Raw genomic sequence first — 18915 nt, forward strand, 5'->3', positions numbered from 1 at the left:
CAACTTTGATGTCTACTGTGGCATAGCAAAGTCTGTATGATGTCAAATAGGGTCATTTAATTTCATTAGCTCAGCTAATTCGTACATGTTTGCAATTTCCCTAAATAAGGCATTGGTCTTGTTGCTTTGAAAAGCTTGGACATTGTTGTTCAACTTTAATAATCTAAGACTGCAAGGCCTGAGAATTATTGTGTCTGAATATGCATCACAAGATTGAAGGAAAGAGTATCTTTGTACTTGTTAAAAATCACTAGCTTTCCTCATTCGGACAGGTTCACAACTTTGATGTCTACTGTGGCATAGCAAAGTCTGTATGATGTCAAATAGGAATGTATCACATAGACTGCGTGGCCTAATGGATAAGGCGTCTGACTTCGAATCAGAAGATTGAGGGTTCGAGTCCCTTCGTGGTCGTTTAATTTCATTAGCTCAGCTAATTTGAACATGTTTGCAAATTCCCGAAATAAGGCATTGGTCTCATTCCTTTGAAAAGCTTGGACACTGTTGTTCAACTTTTATAATCTAAGACTGAAAGGCCTGAGAAATATTGTGTCTGATTCGGCATCGCAAGATTGAGGGAAAAGGTCTCTTCTTACTTGTTAAATATCACTAGCTTTCCTCATTCGGACAGGTTCACAACTTTGATGTCTACTGTGGCATAGCAAAGTCTGTATGATGTCAAATAGGGAGTTATCACATAGACTGCGTGGCCTAATGGATAAGGCGTCTGACTTCGAATCAGAAGATTGAGGGTTCGAGTCCCTTCGTGGTCGTTTAATTTCATTAGTTTAGCTAATTTGAACATGTTTGCAAATTCCCGAAATAAGGCATTGGTCTCATTGCTTTGAAAAGCTTGGACACTGTTGTTCAACTTTTATAATCTAAGACTGAAAGGCCTGAGAAATATTGTGTCTGATTCGGCATCGCAAGATTGAGGGAAAAGGTCTCTTCTTACTTGTTAAATATCACTAGCTTTCCTCATTCGGACAGGTTTACAACTTTGATGTCTACTGTGGCATATTTCAAAGTCTGTATGATGTCAAATAGGGATGTATCACATAGACTGCGATGCCTAATGGATAAGGCGTCTGACTTCGAACCAGAAGATTGAGGGTTCGAGTCCCTTCGTGGTCGTTTAATTTCATTAGCTAAGCTAATTTGAACATGTTTGCAAATTCCCGAAATAAGGCATTGGTCTCATTGCTTTGAAAAGCTTGGACACTGTTGTTCAACTTTTATAATCTAAGACTGAAAGGCCTGAGAAATATTGTGTCTGATTCGGCATCGCAAGATTGAGGGAAAAGGTCTCTTCTTACTTGTTAAATATCACTAGCTTTCCTCATTCGGACAGGTTTACAACTTTGATGTCTACTGTGGCATATTTCAAAGTCTGTATGATGTCAAATAGGGATGTATCACATAGACTGCGATGCCTAATGGATAAGGCGTCTGACTTCGAACCAGAAGATTGAGGGTTCGAGTCCCTTCGTGGTCGTTTAATTTCATTAGCTCAGCTAATTTGAACATGTTTGCAAATTCCCGAAATAAGGCATTGGTCTCATTCCTTTGAAAAGCTTGGACACTGTTGTTCAACTTTTATAATCTAAGACTGAAAGGCCTGAGAAATATTGTGTCTGATTCGGCATCGCAAGATTGAGGGAAAAGGTCTCTTCTTACTTGTTAAATATCACTAGCTTTCCTCATTCAGACAGGTTCACAACTTTGATGTCTACTGTGGCATAGCAAAGTCTGTATAATGTCAAATAGGGAGTTATCACATAGACTGCGTGGCCTAATGGATAAGGCGTCTGACTTCGAATCAGAAGATTGAGGGTTCGAGTCCCTTCGTGGTCGTTTAATTTCATTAGCTTAGCTAATTTGAACATGTTTGCAAATTCCCGAAATAAGGCATTGGTCTCATTGCTTTGAAAAGCTTGGACACTGTTGTTCAACATTTATAATCTAAGACTGAAAGGCCTGAGAAATATTGTGTCTGATTCGGCATCGCAAGATTGAGGGAAAAGGTCTCTTCTTACTTGTTAAATATCACTAGCTTTCCTCATTCGGACAGGTTTACAACTTTGATGTCTACTGTGGCATATTTCAAAGTCTGTATGATGTCAAATAGGGATGTATCACATAGACTGCGATGCCTAATGGATAAGGCGTCTGACTTCGAACCAGAAGATTGAGGGTTCGAGTCCCTTCGTGGTCATTTAATTTCATTAGCTAAGCTAATTTGAACATGTTTGCAAATTCCCGAAATAAGGCATTGGTCTCATTGCTTTGAAAAGCTTGGACACTGTTGTTCAACTCTTATAATCTAAGACTGAAAGGCCTGAGAAATATTGTGTCTGATTCGGCATCGCAAGATTGAGGGAAAAGGTCTCTTCTTACTTGTTAAATATCACTAGCTTTCCTCATTCGGACAGGTTCACAACTTTGATGTCTACTGTGGCATAGCAAAGTCTGTATGATGTCAAATAGGGTCATTTAATTTCATTAGCTCAGCTAATTCGTACATGTTTGCAATTTCCCTAAATAAGGCATTGGTCTTGTTGCTTTGAAAAGCTTGGACATTGTTGTTCAACTTTAATAATCTAAGACTGCAAGGCCTGAGAATTATTGTGTCTGATTCGGCATCGCAAGATTGAGGGAAAAGGTCTCTTCTTACTTGTTAAATATCACTAGCTTTCCTCATTCGGACAGGTTCACAACTTTGATGTCTACTGTGGCATAGCAAAGTCTGTATGATGTCAAATAGGAATGTATCACATAGACTGCGTGGCCTAATGGATAAGGCGTCTGACTTCGAATCAGAAGATTGAGGGTTCGAGTCCCTTCGTGGTCGTTTAATTTCATTAGCTCAGCTAATTTGAACATGTTTGCAAATTCCCGAAATAAGGCATTGGTCTCATTCCTTTGAAAAGCTTGGACACTGTTGTTCAACTTTTATAATCTAAGACTGAAAGACCTGAGAAATATTGTGTCTGATTCGGCATCGCAAGATTGAGGGAAAAGGTCTCTTCTTACTTGTTAAATATCACTAGCTTTCCTCATTCGGACAGGTTCACAACTTTGATGTCTACTGTGGCATAGCAAAGTCTGTATGATGTCAAATAGGGAGTTATCACATAGACTGCGTGGCCTAATGGATAAGGCGTCTGACTTCGAATCAGAAGATTGAGGGTTCGAGTCCCTTCGTGGTCGTTTAATTTCATTAGCTTAGCTAATTTGAACATGTTTGCAAATTCCCGAAATAAGGCATTGGTCTCATTGCTTTGAAAAGCTTGGACACTGTTGTTCAACTTTTATAATCTAAGACTGAAAGGCCTGAGAAATATTGTGTCTGATTCGGCATCGCAAGATTGAGGGAAAAGGTCTCTTCTTACTTGTTAAATATCACTAGCTTTCCTCATTCGGACAGGTTTACAACTTTGATGTCTACTGTGGCATATTTCAAAGTCTGTATGATGTCAAATAGGGATGTATCACATAGACTGCGATGCCTAATGGATAAGGCGTCTGACTTCAAACCAGAAGATTGAGGGTTCGAGTCCCTTCGTGGTCGTTTAATTTCATTAGCTAAGCTAATTTGAACATGTTTGCAAATTCCCGAAATAAGGCATTGGTCTCATTGCTTTGAAAAGCTTGGACACTGTTGTTCAACTCTTATAATCTAAGACTGAAAGGCCTGAGAAATATTGTGTCTGATTCGGCATCGCAAGATTGAGGGAAAAGGTCTCTTCTTACTTGTTAAATATCACTAGCTTTCCTCATTCGGACAGGTTCACAACTTTGATGTCTACTGTGGCATAGCAAAGTCTGTATGATGTCAAATAGGGTCATTTAATTTCATTAGCTCAGCTAATTCGTACATGTTTGCAATTTCCCTAAATAAGGCATTGGTCTTGTTGCTTTGAAAAGCTTGGACATTGTTGTTCAACTTTAATAATCTAAGACTGCAAGGCCTGAGAATTATTGTGTCTGAATATGCATCACAAGATTGAAGGAAAGAGTATCTTTGTACTTGTTAAAAATCACTAGCTTTCCTCATTCGGACAGGTTCACAACTTTGATGTCTACTGTGGCATAGCAAAGTCTGTATGATGTCAAATAGGAATGTATCACATAGACTGCGTGGCCTAATGGATAAGGCGTCTGACTTCGAATCAGAAGATTGAGGGTTCGAGTCCCTTCGTGGTCGTTTAATTTCATTAGCTCAGCTAATTTGAACATGTTTGCAAATTCCCGAAATAAGGCATTGGTCTCATTCCTTTGAAAAGCTTGGACACTGTTGTTCAACTTTTATAATCTAAGACTGAAAGGCCTGAGAAATATTGTGTCTGATTCGGCATCGCAAGATTGAGGGAAAAGGTCTCTTCTTACTTGTTAAATATCACTAGCTTTCCTCATTCGGACAGGTTCACAACTTTGATGTCTACTGTGGCATAGCAAAGTCTGTATGATGTCAAATAGGGAGTTATCACATAGACTGCGTGGCCTAATGGATAAGGCGTCTGACTTCGAATCAGAAGATTGAGGGTTCGAGTCCCTTCGTGGTCGTTTAATTTCATTAGTTTAGCTAATTTGAACATGTTTGCAAATTCCCGAAATAAGGCATTGGTCTCATTGCTTTGAAAAGCTTGGACACTGTTGTTCAACTTTTATAATCTAAGACTGAAAGGCCTGAGAAATATTGTGTCTGATTCGGCATCGCAAGATTGAGGGAAAAGGTCTCTTCTTACTTGTTAAATATCACTAGCTTTCCTCATTCGGACAGGTTTACAACTTTGATGTCTACTGTGGCATATTTCAAAGTCTGTATGATGTCAAATAGGGATGTATCACATAGACTGCGATGCCTAATGGATAAGGCGTCTGACTTCGAACCAGAAGATTGAGGGTTCGAGTCCCTTCGTGGTCGTTTAATTTCATTAGCTAAGCTAATTTGAACATGTTTGCAAATTCCCGAAATAAGGCATTGGTCTCATTGCTTTGAAAAGCTTGGACACTGTTGTTCAACTTTTATAATCTAAGACTGAAAGGCCTGAGAAATATTGTGTCTGATTCGGCATCGCAAGATTGAGGGAAAAGGTCTCTTCTTACTTGTTAAATATCACTAGCTTTCCTCATTCGGACAGGTTTACAACTTTGATGTCTACTGTGGCATATTTCAAAGTCTGTATGATGTCAAATAGGGATGTATCACATAGACTGCGATGCCTAATGGATAAGGCGTCTGACTTCAAACCAGAAGATTGAGGGTTCGAGTCCCTTCGTGGTCGTTTAATTTCATTAGCTAAGCTAATTTGAACATGTTTGCAAATTCCCGAAATAAGGCATTGGTCTCATTGCTTTGAAAAGCTTGGACACTGTTGTTCAACTCTTATAATCTAAGACTGAAAGGCCTGAGAAATATTGTGTCTGATTCGGCATCGCAAGATTGAGGGAAAAGGTCTCTTCTTACTTGTTAAATATCACTAGCTTTCCTCATTCGGACAGGTTCACAACTTTGATGTCTACTGTGGCATAGCAAAGTCTGTATGATGTCAAATAGGGTCATTTAATTTCATTAGCTCAGCTAATTCGTACATGTTTGCAATTTCCCTAAATAAGGCATTGGTCTTGTTGCTTTGAAAAGCTTGGACATTGTTGTTCAACTTTAATAATCTAAGACTGCAAGGCCTGAGAATTATTGTGTCTGAATATGCATCACAAGATTGAAGGAAAGAGTATCTTTGTACTTGTTAAAAATCACTAGCTTTCCTCATTCGGACAGGTTCACAACTTTGATGTCTACTGTGGCATAGCAAAGTCTGTATGATGTCAAATAGGAATGTATCACATAGACTGCGTGGCCTAATGGATAAGGCGTCTGACTTCGAATCAGAAGATTGAGGGTTCGAGTCCCTTCGTGGTCGTTTAATTTCATTAGCTCAGCTAATTTGAACATGTTTGCAAATTCCCGAAATAAGGCATTGGTTTCATTCCTTTGAAAAGCTTGGACACTGTTGTTCAACTTTTATAATCTAAGACTGAAAGGCCTGAGAAATATTGTGTCTGATTCGGCATCGCAAGATTGAGGGAAAAGGTCTCTTCTTACTTGTTAAATATCACTAGCTTTCCTCATTCGGACAGGTTCACAACTTTGATGTCTACTGTGGCATAGCAAAGTCTGTATGATGTCAAATAGGGAGTTATCACATAGACTGCGTGGCCTAATGGATAAGGCGTCTGACTTCGAATCAGAAGATTGAGGGTTCGAGTCCCTTCGTGGTCGTTTAATTTCATTAGTTTAGCTAATTTGAACATGTTTGCAAATTCCCGAAATAAGGCATTGGTCTCATTGCTTTGAAAAGCTTGGACACTGTTGTTCAACTTTTATAATCTAAGACTGAAAGGCCTGAGAAATATTGTGTCTGATTCGGCATCGCAAGATTGAGGGAAAAGGTCTCTTCTTACTTGTTAAATATCACTAGCTTTCCTCATTCGGACAGGTTTACAACTTTGATGTCTACTGTGGCATATTTCAAAGTCTGTATGATGTCAAATAGGGATGTATCACATAGACTGCGATGCCTAATGGATAAGGCGTCTGACTTCGAACCAGAAGATTGAGGGTTCGAGTCCCTTCGTGGTCGTTTAATTTCATTAGCTAAGCTAATTTGAACATGTTTGCAAATTCCCGAAATAAGGCATTGGTCTCATTGCTTTGAAAAGCTTGGACACTGTTGTTCAACTTTTATAATCTAAGACTGAAAGGCCTGAGAAATATTGTGTCTGATTCGGCATCGCAAGATTGAGGGAAAAGGTCTCTTCTTACTTGTTAAATATCACTAGCTTTCCTCATTCGGACAGGTTTACAACTTTGATGTCTACTGTGGCATATTTCAAAGTCTGTATGATGTCAAATAGGGATGTATCACATAGACTGCGATGCCTAATGGATAAGGCGTCTGACTTCGAACCAGAAGATTGAGGGTTCGAGTCCCTTCGTGGTCGTTTAATTTCATTAGCTAAGCTAATTTGAACATGTTTGCAAATTCCCGAAATAAGGCATTGGTCTCATTGCTTTGAAAAGCTTGGACACTGTTGTTCAACTCTTATAATCTAAGACTGAAAGGCCTGAGAAATATTGTGTCTGATTCGGCATCGCAAGATTGAGGGAAAAGGTCTCTTCTTACTTGTTAAATATCACTAGCTTTCCTCATTCGGACAGGTTCACAACTTTGATGTCTACTGTGGCATAGCAAAGTCTGTATGATGTCAAATAGGGTCATTTAATTTCATTAGCTCAGCTAATTCGTACATGTTTGCAATTTCCCTAAATAAGGCATTGGTCTTGTTGCTTTGAAAAGCTTGGACATTGTTGTTCAACTTTTATAATCTAAGACTGAAAGGCCTGAGAAATATTGTGTCTGATTCGGCATCGCAAGATTGAGGGAAAAGGTCTCTTCTTACTTGTTAAATATCACTAGCTTTCCTCATTCGGACAGGTTCACAACTTTGATGTCTACTGTGGCATAGCAAAGTCTGTATGATGTCAAATAGGGAGTTATCACATAGACTGCGTGGCCTAATGGATAAGGCGTCTGACTTCGAATCAGAAGATTGAGGGTTCGAGTCCCTTTGTGGTCGTTTAATTTCATTAGCTTAGCTAATTTGAACATGTTTGCAAATTCCCGAAATAAGGCATTGGTCTCATTGCTTTGAAAAGCTTGGACACTGTTGTTCAACTTTTATAATCTAAGACTGAAAGGCCTGAGAAATATTGTGTCTGATTCGGCATCGCAAGATTGAGGGAAAAGGTCTCTTCTTACTTGTTAAATATCACTAGCTTTCCTCATTCGGACAGGTTTACAACTTTGATGTCTACTGTGGCATATTTCAAAGTCTGTATGATGTCAAATAGGGATGTATCACATAGACTGCGATGCCTAATGGATAAGGCGTCTGACTTCGAACCAGAAGATTGAGGGTTCGAGTCCCTTCGTGGTCGTTTAATTTCATTAGCTAAGCTAATTTGAACATGTTTGCAAATTCCCGAAATAAGGCATTGGTCTCATTGCTTTGAAAAGCTTGGACACTGTTGTTCAACTCTTATAATCTAAGACTGAAAGGCCTGAGAAATATTGTGTCTGAATATGCATCACAAGATTGAAGGAAAGAGTATCTTTGTACTTGTTAAAAATCACTAGCTTTCCTCATTCGGACAGGTTCACAACTTTGATGTCTACTGTGGCATAGCAAAGTCTGTATGATGTCAAATAGGAATGTATCACATAGACTGCGTGGCCTAATGGATAAGGCGTCTGACTTCGAATCAGAAGATTGAGGGTTCGAGTCCCTTCGTGGTCGTTTAATTTCATTAGCTAAGCTAATTTGAACATGTTTGCAAATTCCCGAAATAAGGCATTGGTCTCATTGCTTTGAAAAGCTTGGACACTGTTGTTCAACTTTTATAATCTAAGACTGAAAGGCCTGAGAAATATTGTGTCTGATTCGGCATCGCAAGATTGAGGGAAAAGGTCTCTTCTTACTTGTTAAATATCACTAGCTTTCCTCATTCGGACAGGTTCACAACTTTGATGTCTACTGTGGCATAGCAAAGTCTGTATGATGTCAAATAGGGTCATTTAATTTCATTAGCTCAGATAATTCGTACATGTTTGCAATTTCCCTAAATAAGGCATTGGTCTTGTTGCTTTGAAAAGCTTGGACATTGTTGTTCAACTTTAATAATCTAAGACTGCAAGGCCTGAGAATTATTGTGTCTGATTCGGCATCGCAAGATTGAGGGAAAAGGTCTCTTCTTACTTGTTAAATATCACTAGCTTTCCTCATTCGGACAGGTTCACAACTTTGATGTCTACTGTGGCATAGCAAAGTCTGTATGATGTCAAATAGGAATGTATCACATAGACTGCGTGGCCTAATGGATAAGGCGTCTGACTTCGAATCAGAAGATTGAGGGTTCGAGTCCCTTCGTGGTCGTTTAATTTCATTAGCTTAGCTAATTTGAACATGTTTGCAAATTCCCGAAATAAGGCATTGGTCTCATTGCTTTGAAAAGCTTGGACACTGTTGTTCAACTCTTATAATCTAAGACTGAAAGGCCTGAGAAATATTGTGTCTGATTCGGCATCGCAAGATTGAGGGAAAAGGTCTCTTCTTACTTGTTAAATATCACTAGCTTTCCTCATTCGGACAGGTTCACAACTTTGATGTCTACTGTGGCATAGCAAAGTCTGTATGATGTCAAATAGGGTCATTTAATTTCATTAGCTCAGCTAATTCGTACATGTTTGCAATTTCCCTAAATAAGGCATTGGTCTTGTTGCTTTGAAAAGCTTGGACATTGTTGTTCAACTTTTATAATCTAAGACTGAAAGGCCTGAGAAATATTGTGTCTGATTCGGCATCGCAAGATTGAGGGAAAAGGTCTCTTCTTACTTGTTAAATATCACTAGCTTTCCTCATTCGGACAGGTTCACAACTTTGATGTCTACTGTGGCATAGCACAGTCTGTGTGATGTCAAATAGGGAGTTATCACATAGACTGCGTGGCCTAATGGATAAGGCGTCTGACTTCGAATCAGAAGATTGAGGGTTCGAGTCCCTTCGTGGTCGTTTAATTTCATTAGCTTAGCTAATTTGAACATGTTTGCAAATTCCCGAAATAAGGCATTGGTCTCATTGCTTTGAAAAGCTTGGACACTGTTGTTCAACTTTTATAATCTAAGACTGAAAGGCCTGAGAAATATTGTGTCTGATTCGGCATCGCAAGATTGAGGGAAAAGGTCTCTTCTTACTTGTTAAATATCACTAGCTTTCCTCATTCGGACAGGTTTACAACTTTGATGTCTACTGTGGCATATTTCAAAGTCTGTATGATGTCAAATAGGGATGTATCACATAGACTGCGATGCCTAATGGATAAGGCGTCTGACTTCGAACCAGAAGATTGAGGGTTCGAGTCCCTTCGTGGTCGTTTAATTTCATTAGCTTAGCTAATTTGAACATGTTTGCAAATTCCCGAAATAAGGCATTGGTCTCATTGCTTTGAAAAGCTTGGACACTGTTGTTCAACTCTTATAATCTAAGACTGAAAGGCCTGAGAAATATTGTGTCTGATTCGGCATCGCAAGATTGAGGGAAAAGGTCTCTTCTTACTTGTTAAATATCACTAGCTTTCCTCATTCGGACAGGTTCACAACTTTGATGTCTACTGTGGCATAGCAAAGTCTGTATGATGTCAAATAGGGTCATTTAATTTCATTAGCTCAGCTAATTCGTACATGTTTGCAATTTCCCTAAATAAGGCATTGGTCTTGTTGCTTTGAAAAGCTTGGACATTGTTGTTCAACTTTTATAATCTAAGACTGAAAGGCCTGAGAAATATTGTGTCTGATTCGGCATCGCAAGATTGAGGGAAAAGGTCTCTTCTTACTTGTTAAATATCACTAGCTTTCCTCATTCGGACAGGTTCACAACTTTGATGTCTACTGTGGCATAGCAAAGTCTGTATGATGTCAAATAGGGAGTTATCACATAGACTGCGTGGCCTAATGGATAAGGCGTCTGACTTCGAATCAGAAGATTGAGGGTTCGAGTCCCTTCGTGGTCGTTTAATTTCATTAGCTTAGCTAATTTGAACATGTTTGCAAATTCCCGAAATAAGGCATTGGTCTCATTGCTTTGAAAAGCTTGGACACTGTTGTTCAACTTTTATAATCTAAGACTGAAAGGCCTGAGAAATATTGTGTCTGATTCGGCATCGCAAGATTGAGGGAAAAGGTCTCTTCTTACTTGTTAAATATCACTAGCTTTCCTCATTCGGACAGGTTTACAACTTTGATGTCTACTGTGGCATATTTCAAAGTCTGTATGATGTCAAATAGGGATGTATCACATAGACTGCGATGCCTAATGGATAAGGCGTCTGACTTCGAACCAGAAGATTGATGGTTCGAGTCCCTTCCTGGTCGTTTAATTTCATTAGCTAAGCTAATTTGAACATGTTTGCAAATTCCCGAAATAAGGCATTGGTCTCATTGCTTTGAAAAGCTTGGACACTGTTGTTCAACTCTTATAATCTAAGACTGAAAGGCCTGAGAAATATTGTGTCTGAATATGCATCACAAGATTGAAGGAAAGAGTATCTTTGTACTTGTTAAAAATCACTAGCTTTCCTCATTCGGACAGGTTCACAACTTTGATGTCTACTGTGGCATAGCAAAGTCTGTATGATGTCAAATAGGAATGTATCACATAGACTGCGTGGCCTAATGGATAAGGCGTCTGACTTCGAATCAGAAGATTGAGGGTTCGAGTCCCTTCGTGGTCGTTTAATTTCATTAGCTAAGCTAATTTGAACATGTTTGCAAATTCCCGAAATAAGGCATTGGTCTCATTGCTTTGAAAAGCTTGGACACTGTTGTTCAACTTTTATAATCTAAGACTGAAAGGCCTGAGAAATATTGTGTCTGATTCGGCATCGCAAGATTGAGGGAAAAGGTCTCTTCTTACTTGTTAAATATCACTAGCTTTCCTCATTCGGACAGGTTCACAACTTTGATGTCTACTGTGGCATAGCAAAGTCTGTATGATGTCAAATAGGGTCATTTAATTTCATTAGCTCAGATAATTCGTACATGTTTGCAATTTCCCTAAATAAGGCATTGGTCTTGTTGCTTTGAAAAGCTTGGACATTGTTGTTCAACTTTAATAATCTAAGACTGCAAGGCCTGAGAATTATTGTGTCTGATTCGGCATCGCAAGATTGAGGGAAAAGGTCTCTTCTTACTTGTTAAATATCACTAGCTTTCCTCATTCGGACAGGTTCACAACTTTGATGTCTACTGTGGCATAGCAAAGTCTGTATGATGTCAAATAGGAATGTATCACATAGACTGCGTGGCCTAATGGATAAGGCGTCTGACTTCGAATCAGAAGATTGAGGGTTCGAGTCCCTTCGTGGTCGTTTAATTTCATTAGCTTAGCTAATTTGAACATGTTTGCAAATTCCCGAAATAAGGCATTGGTCTCATTGCTTTGAAAAGCTTGGACACTGTTGTTCAACTTTTATAATCTAAGACTGAAAGGCCTGAGAAATATTGTGTCTGATTCGGCATCGCAAGATTGAGGGAAAAGGTCTCTTCTTACTTGTTAAATATCACTAGCTTTCCTCATTCGGACAGGTTTACAACTTTGATGTCTACTGTGGCATATTTCAAAGTCTGTATGATGTCAAATAGGGATGTATCACATAGACTGCGATGCCTAATGGATAAGGCGTCTGACTTCGAACCAGAAGATTGAGGGTTCGAGTCCCTTCGTGGTCGTTTAATTTCATTAGCTAAGCTAATTTGAACATGTTTGCAAATTCCCGAAATAAGGCATTGGTCTCATTGCTTTGAAAAGCTTGGACACTGTTGTTCAACTCTTATAATCTAAGACTGAAAGGCCTGAGAAATATTGTGTCTGATTCGGCATCGCAAGATTGAGGGAAAAGGTCTCTTCTTACTTGTTAAATATCACTAGCTTTCCTCATTCGGACAGGTTCACAACTTTGATGTCTACTGTGGCATAGCAAAGTCTGTATGATGTCAAATAGGGAGTTATCACATAGACTGCGTGGCCTAATGGATAAGGCGTCTGACTTCGAATCAGAAGATTGAGGGTTCGAGTCCCTTCGTGGTCGTTTAATTTCATTAGCTTAGCTAATTTGAACATGTTTGCAAATTCCCGAAATAAGGCATTGGTCTCATTGCTTTGAAAAGCTTGGACACTGTTGTTCAACTTTTATAATCTAAGACTGAAAGGCCTGAGAAATATTGTGTCTGATTCGGCATCGCAAGATTGAGGGAAAAGGTCTCTTCTTACTTGTTAAATATCACTAGCTTTCCTCATTCGGACAGGTTTACAACTTTGATGTCTACTGTGGCATATTTCAAAGTCTGTATGATGTCAAATAGGGATGTATCACATAGACTGCGATGCCTAATGGATAAGGCGTCTTCCTTCGAACCAGAAGATTGAGGGTTCGAGTCCCTTCGTGGTCGTTTAATTTCATTAGTTTAGCTAATTTGAACATGTTTGCAAATTCCCGAAATAAGGCATTGGTCTCATTGCTTTGAAAAGCTTGGACACTGTTGTTCAACTTTTATAATCTAAGACTGAAAGGCCTGAGAAATATTGTGTCTGATTCGGCATCGCAAGATTGAGGGAAAAGGTCTCTTCTTACTTGTTAAATATCACTAGCTTTCCTTATTCGGACAGGTTCACAACTTTGATGTCTACTGTGGCATAGCAAAGTCTGTATGATGTCAAATAGGGTCATTTAATTTCATTAGCTCAGCTAATTCGTACATGTTTGCAATTTCCCTAAATAAGGCATTGGTCTTGTTGCTTTGAAAAGCTTGGACATTGTTGTTCAACTTTAATAATCTAAGACTGCAAGGCCTGAGAATTATTGTGTCTGATTCGGCATCGCAAGATTGAGGGAAAAGGTCTCTTCTTACTTGTTAAATATCACGAGCTTTCCTCATTCGGACAGGTTCACAACTTTGATGTCTACTGTGGCATAGCAAAGTCTGTATGATGTCAAATAGGGATGTATCACATAGACTGCGTGGCCTAATGGATAAGGCGTCTGACTTCGAATCATAAGATTGAGGGTTTGAGTCCCTTCGTGGTCGTTTAATTTCATTAGCTCAGCAAATTTGAAAATGTTTGCAAATTCCCGAAATAAGGCATTGGTCTCATTGCTTTGAAAAGCTTGGACACTGTTGTTCAACTTTTATAATCTAGGACTGAAAGGCCTGAGAAATATTGTGTCTGATTCGGCATCGCAAGATTGAGGGAAAAGGTCTCTTCTTACTTGTTAAATATCACTAGCTTTCCTCATTCGGACAGGTTTACAACTTTGATGTCTACTGTGGCATATTTCAAAGTCTGTATGATGTCAAATAGGGATGTATCACATAGACTGTGATGCCTAATGGATAAGGCGTCTGACTTCGAACCAGAAGATTGAGGGTTCGAGTCCCTTCGTGGTCGTTTAATTTCATTAGCTAAGCTAATTTGAACATGTTTGCAAATTCCCGAAATAAGGCATTGGTCTCATTGCTTTGAAAAGCTTGGACACTGTTGTTCAACTTTTATAATCTAAGACTGAAAGGCCTGAGAAATATTGTGTCTGATTCGGCATCGCAAGATTGAGGGAAAAGGTCTCTTCTTACTTGTTAAATATCACTAGCTTTCCTCATTCGGACAGGTTCACAACTTTGATGTCTACTGTGGCATAGCAAAGTCTGTATGATGTCAAATAGGGTCATTTAATTTCATTAGCTCAGCTAATTCGTACATGTTTGCAATTTCCCTAAATAAGGCATTGGTCTTGTTGCTTTGAAAAGCTTGGACATTGTTGTTCAACTTTAATAATCTAAGACTGCAAGGCCTGAGAATTATTGTGTCTGAATATGCATCACAAGATTGAAGGAAAGAGTATCTTTGTACTTGTTAAAAATCACTAGCTTTCCTCATTCGGACAGGTTCACAACTTTGATGTCTACTGTGGCATAGCAAAGTCTGTATGATGTCAAATAGGGATGTATCACATAGACTGCGTGGCCTAATGGATAAGGCGTCTGACTTCGAATCAGAAGATTGAGGGTTCGAGTCCCTTCGTGGTCGTTTAATTTCATTAGCTCAGCTAATTTGAACATGTTTGCAAATTCCCGAAATAAGGCATTGGTCTCATTGCTTTGAAAAGCTTGGACACTGTTGTTCAACTTTTATAATCTAAGACTGAAAGGCCTGAGAAATATTGTGTCTGATTCGGCATCGCAAGATTGAGGGAAAAGGTCTCTTCTTACTTGTTAAATATCACTAGCTTTCCTCATTCGGACAGGTTCACAACTTTGATGTCTACTGTGGCATAGCAAAGTCTGTATGATGTCAAATAGGGATGTATCACATAGACTGCGTGGCCTAATGGATAAGGCATCTGACTTCGTATCAGAAGATTGAGGGTTCGAGTCCCGTCGTAGTCGTTTTATTTCATTAGCTCAGCTAATTTGAACATGTTTGCAAATTCCCGAAATAAGGCATTGGTCTCATTGCTTTGAAAAGCTTGGACATTGTTGTTCAACTTTTATAATCTAAGACTGAAAGGCCTGAGAAATATTGTGTCTGATTCGGCATCGCAAGATTGAGGGAAAAGGTCTCTTCTTACTTGTTAAATATCACGAGCTTTCCTCATTCGGACAGGTTCACAACTTTGATGTCTACTGTTGCATAGCAAAGTCTGTATGATGTCAAATAGGGTCATTTAATTTCATTAGCTCAGCTAATTCGTACATGTTTGCAATTTCCCTAAATAAGGCATTGGTTTTGTTGCTTTGAAAAGCTTGGACACTGTTGTTCAACTTTTATAATCTAAGACTGAAAGGACTGAGAAATATTGTGTCTGATTCGGCATCGCAAGATTGAGGGAAAAGGTCTCTTCTTACTTGTTAAATATCACGAGCTTTCCTCATTCGGACAGGTTCACAACTTTGATGTCTACTGTGGCATAGCAAAGTCTGTATGATGTCAAATAGGGATGTATCACATAGACTGCGTGGCCTAATGGATAAGGCGTCTGACTTCGAATCAGAAGATTGAGGGTTCGAGTCCCTTCGTGGTCGTTTAATTTCATTAGCTCAGCTAATTTGAACATGTTTGCAAATTCCCGAAATAAGGCATTGGTCTCATTGCTTTGAAAAGCTTGGACACTGTTGTTCAACTTTTATAATCTAAGACTGAAAGGCCTGAGAAATATTGTGTCTGATTCGGCATCGCAAGATTGAGGGAAAAGTTCTCTTCTTACTTGTTAAATATCACTAGCTTTCCTCATTCGGACAGGTTCACAAATTTGATGTCTACTGTGGCATAGCAAAGTCTGTATGATGTCAAATAGGGATGTATCACATAGACTGCGTGGCCTAATGGATAAGGCATCTGACTTCGTATCAGAAGATTGAGGGTCCGAGTCCCGTCGTAGTTGTTTTATTTCATTAGCTCAGCTAATTTGAACATGTTTGCAAATTCCCGAAATAAGGCATTGGTCTCATTGCTTTGAAAAGCTTGGACATTGTTGTTCAACTTTTATAATCTAAGACTGAAAGGCCTGAGAAATATTGTGTCTGATTCGGCATCGCAAGATTGAGGGAAAAGGTCTCTTCTTACTTGTTAAATATCACGAGCTTTCCTCATTCGGACAGGTTCACAACTTTGATGTCTACTGTTGCATAGCAAAGTCTGTATGATGTCAAATAGGGTCATTTAATTTCATTAGCTCAGCTAATTCGTACATGTTTGCAATTTCCCTAAATAAGGCATTGGTCTTGTTGCTTTGAAAAGCTTGGACATTGTTGTTCAACTTTAATAATCTAAGACTGCAAGGCCTGAGAATTATTGTGTCTGAATCTGCATCACAAGATTGAAGGAAAGAGTATCTTTGTACTTGTTAAAAATCACTAGCTTTCCTCATTCGGACAGGTTCACAACTTTGATGTCTACTGTGGCATAGCAAAGTCTGTATGATGTCAAATAGGAATGTATCACATAGACTGCGTGGCCTAATGGATAAGGCGTCTGACTTCGAATCAGAAGATTGAGGGTTCGAGTCCCTTCGTGGTCGTTTAATTTCATTAGCTCAGCTAATTTGAACATGTTTGCAAATTCCCGAAATAAGGCATTGGTCTCATTGCTTTGAAAAGCTTGGACACTGTTGTTCAACTTTTATAATCTAAGACTGAAAGGCCTGAGAAATATTTTGTCTGATTCGGCATCGCAAGATTGAGGGAAAAGGTCTCTTCTTACTTGTTAAATATCACTAGCTTTCCTCATTCGGACAGGTTCACAACTTTGATGTCTACTGTGGCATAGCAAAGTCTGTATGATGTCAAATAGGGATGTATCACATACACTGCGTGGCCTAATGGATAAGGCGTCTGACTTTGAATCAGAAGATTGAGGGTTCGAGTCCCTTCGTGGTCTTTTAATTTCATTAGCTCAGCTAATTTGAACATGTTTGCAAATTCCCGAAATAAGGCATTGGTCTCATTGCTTTGAAAAGCTTGGACACTGTTGTTCAACTTTTATAATCTAAGACTGAAAGGCCTGAGAAATATTGTGTCTGATTCGGCATCGCAAGATTGAGGGAAAAGGTCTCTTCTTACTTGTTAAATATCACGAGCTTTCCTCATTCGGACAGGTTCACAACTTTGATGTCTACTGTGGCATAGCAAAGTCTGTATGATGTCAAATAGGGATGTATCACATAGACTGCGTGGCCTAATGGATAAGGCGTCTGATTTCGAATAATAACATTGAGGGTTCGAGTCCCTTCGTGGTTGTTTAATTTCATTAGCTCAGCTAATTTGAACATTTTTGCAAATTCCCAAAATAAGGCATTGTTCTCATTGCTTTGAAATGCTTGGACACTGTTGTTCAACTTTTATAATCTAAGACTGAAAGGACTGAGAAATATTGTGTCTGATTCGGCATCGCAAGATTGAGGGAAAAGGTCTCTTCTTACTTGTTAAATATCACGAGCTTTCCTCATTCGGACAGGTTCACAACTTTGATGTCTACTGTGGCATAGCAAAGTCTGTATGATGTCAAATAGGGATGTATCACATAGACTGCGTGGCCTAATGGATAAGGCGTCTGATTTCGAATAATAACATTGAGGGTTCGAGTCCCTTCGTGGTTGTTTAATTTCATTAGCTCAGCTAATTTGAACATTTTTGCAAATTCCCAAAATAAGGCATTGGTCTCATTGCTTTGAAAAGCTTGGACATTGTTGTTCAACTTTTATAATCTAAGACTGAAAGGCCTGAGAAATATTGTGTCTGATTCGGCATCGCAAGATTGAGGGAAAAGGTCTCTTCTTACTTGTTAAATATCACTAGCTTTCCTCATTCGGACAGGTTCACAACTTTGATGTCTACTGTGGCATAGCAAAGTCTGTATGATGTCAAATAGGGAGTTATCACATAGACTGCGTGGCCTAATGGATAAGGCGTCTGACTTCGAATCAGAAGATTGAGGGTTCGAGTCCCTTCGTGGTCGTTTAATTTCATTAGTTTAGCTAATTTGAACATGTTTGCAAATTCCCGAAATAAGGCATTGGTCTCATTGCTTTGAAAAGCTTGGACACTGTTGTTCAACTTTTATAATCTAAGACTGAAAGGCCTGAGAAATATTGTGTCTGATTCGGCATCGCAAGATTGAGGGAAAAGGTCTCTTCTTACTTGTTAAATATCACTAGCTTTCCTCATTCGGACAGGTTCACAACTTTGATGTCTACTGTGGCATAGCAAAGTCTGTATGATGTCAAATAGGGTCATTTAATTTCATTAGCTCAGCTAATTCGTACATGTTTGCAATTTCCCTAAATAAGGCATTGGTCTTGTTGCTTTGAAAAGCTTGGACATTGTTGTTCAACTTTAATAATCTAAGACTGCAAGGCCTGAGAATTATTGTGTCTGAATATGCATCACAAGATTGAAGGAAAGAGTATCTTTGTACTTGTTAAAAATCACTAGCTTTCCTCATTCGGACAGGTTCACAACTTTGATGTCTACTGTGGCATAGCAAAGTCTGTATGATGTCAAATAGGAATGTATCACATAGACTGCGTGGCCTAATGGATAAGGCGTCTGACTTCGAATCAGAAGATTGAGGGTTCGAGTCCCTTCGTGGTCGTTTAATTTCATTAGCTAAGCTAATTTGAACATGTTTGCAAATTCCCGAAATAAGGCATTGGTCTCATTGCTTTGAAAAGCTTGGACACTGTTGTTCAACTTTTATAATCTAAGACTGAAAGGCCTGAGAAATATTGTGTCTGATTCGGCATCG

At 39.0% G+C, this 18915-nt stretch overlaps 22 non-coding genes across 22 annotated transcripts; all 22 read left to right on the forward strand.

The window, feature by feature from the left end:
- Positions 1-341: 341 nt before the first annotated feature.
- On the forward strand, positions 342-414 carry trnar-ucg (transfer RNA arginine (anticodon UCG)). The gene has a single exon. It is a non-coding gene; the product is annotated as a tRNA-Arg (tRNA).
- Positions 415-700: 286 nt separating this feature from the next.
- On the forward strand, positions 701-773 carry trnar-ucg (transfer RNA arginine (anticodon UCG)). Its single transcript has one exon. It is a non-coding gene; the product is annotated as a tRNA-Arg (tRNA).
- Positions 774-1781: 1008 nt separating this feature from the next.
- On the forward strand, positions 1782-1854 carry trnar-ucg (transfer RNA arginine (anticodon UCG)). Its single transcript has one exon. It is a non-coding gene; the product is annotated as a tRNA-Arg (tRNA).
- Positions 1855-2778: 924 nt separating this feature from the next.
- trnar-ucg (transfer RNA arginine (anticodon UCG)) lies at positions 2779-2851 on the forward strand. Its single transcript has one exon. It is a non-coding gene; the product is annotated as a tRNA-Arg (tRNA).
- A 286-nt stretch (positions 2852-3137) lies between these two features.
- trnar-ucg (transfer RNA arginine (anticodon UCG)) lies at positions 3138-3210 on the forward strand. The gene has a single exon. It is a non-coding gene; the product is annotated as a tRNA-Arg (tRNA).
- Positions 3211-4134: 924 nt separating this feature from the next.
- trnar-ucg (transfer RNA arginine (anticodon UCG)) lies at positions 4135-4207 on the forward strand. The gene has a single exon. It is a non-coding gene; the product is annotated as a tRNA-Arg (tRNA).
- Positions 4208-4493: 286 nt separating this feature from the next.
- Positions 4494-4566, forward strand: trnar-ucg (transfer RNA arginine (anticodon UCG)). Its single transcript has one exon. It is a non-coding gene; the product is annotated as a tRNA-Arg (tRNA).
- Positions 4567-5851: 1285 nt separating this feature from the next.
- trnar-ucg (transfer RNA arginine (anticodon UCG)) lies at positions 5852-5924 on the forward strand. The gene has a single exon. It is a non-coding gene; the product is annotated as a tRNA-Arg (tRNA).
- Positions 5925-6210: 286 nt separating this feature from the next.
- trnar-ucg (transfer RNA arginine (anticodon UCG)) lies at positions 6211-6283 on the forward strand. The gene has a single exon. It is a non-coding gene; the product is annotated as a tRNA-Arg (tRNA).
- Positions 6284-8288: 2005 nt separating this feature from the next.
- On the forward strand, positions 8289-8361 carry trnar-ucg (transfer RNA arginine (anticodon UCG)). Its single transcript has one exon. It is a non-coding gene; the product is annotated as a tRNA-Arg (tRNA).
- A 563-nt stretch (positions 8362-8924) lies between these two features.
- On the forward strand, positions 8925-8997 carry trnar-ucg (transfer RNA arginine (anticodon UCG)). Its single transcript has one exon. It is a non-coding gene; the product is annotated as a tRNA-Arg (tRNA).
- Positions 8998-9560: 563 nt separating this feature from the next.
- Positions 9561-9633, forward strand: trnar-ucg (transfer RNA arginine (anticodon UCG)). Its single transcript has one exon. It is a non-coding gene; the product is annotated as a tRNA-Arg (tRNA).
- A 924-nt stretch (positions 9634-10557) lies between these two features.
- On the forward strand, positions 10558-10630 carry trnar-ucg (transfer RNA arginine (anticodon UCG)). Its single transcript has one exon. It is a non-coding gene; the product is annotated as a tRNA-Arg (tRNA).
- Positions 10631-11277: 647 nt separating this feature from the next.
- Positions 11278-11350, forward strand: trnar-ucg (transfer RNA arginine (anticodon UCG)). The gene has a single exon. It is a non-coding gene; the product is annotated as a tRNA-Arg (tRNA).
- A 563-nt stretch (positions 11351-11913) lies between these two features.
- On the forward strand, positions 11914-11986 carry trnar-ucg (transfer RNA arginine (anticodon UCG)). Its single transcript has one exon. It is a non-coding gene; the product is annotated as a tRNA-Arg (tRNA).
- A 647-nt stretch (positions 11987-12633) lies between these two features.
- On the forward strand, positions 12634-12706 carry trnar-ucg (transfer RNA arginine (anticodon UCG)). Its single transcript has one exon. It is a non-coding gene; the product is annotated as a tRNA-Arg (tRNA).
- Positions 12707-14627: 1921 nt separating this feature from the next.
- trnar-ucg (transfer RNA arginine (anticodon UCG)) lies at positions 14628-14700 on the forward strand. Its single transcript has one exon. It is a non-coding gene; the product is annotated as a tRNA-Arg (tRNA).
- A 922-nt stretch (positions 14701-15622) lies between these two features.
- trnar-ucg (transfer RNA arginine (anticodon UCG)) lies at positions 15623-15695 on the forward strand. The gene has a single exon. It is a non-coding gene; the product is annotated as a tRNA-Arg (tRNA).
- Positions 15696-16617: 922 nt separating this feature from the next.
- Positions 16618-16690, forward strand: trnar-ucg (transfer RNA arginine (anticodon UCG)). The gene has a single exon. It is a non-coding gene; the product is annotated as a tRNA-Arg (tRNA).
- A 286-nt stretch (positions 16691-16976) lies between these two features.
- On the forward strand, positions 16977-17049 carry trnaq-uug (transfer RNA glutamine (anticodon UUG)). The gene has a single exon. It is a non-coding gene; the product is annotated as a tRNA-Gln (tRNA).
- Positions 17050-18053: 1004 nt separating this feature from the next.
- On the forward strand, positions 18054-18126 carry trnar-ucg (transfer RNA arginine (anticodon UCG)). Its single transcript has one exon. It is a non-coding gene; the product is annotated as a tRNA-Arg (tRNA).
- Positions 18127-18689: 563 nt separating this feature from the next.
- On the forward strand, positions 18690-18762 carry trnar-ucg (transfer RNA arginine (anticodon UCG)). The gene has a single exon. It is a non-coding gene; the product is annotated as a tRNA-Arg (tRNA).
- Positions 18763-18915: the final 153 nt, after the last annotated feature.

Source organism: Oncorhynchus kisutch, linkage group LG20 (genome assembly GCF_002021735.2).
Source record: "Oncorhynchus kisutch isolate 150728-3 linkage group LG20, Okis_V2, whole genome shotgun sequence".
NCBI lineage: Eukaryota > Metazoa > Chordata > Actinopteri > Salmoniformes > Salmonidae > Oncorhynchus > Oncorhynchus kisutch.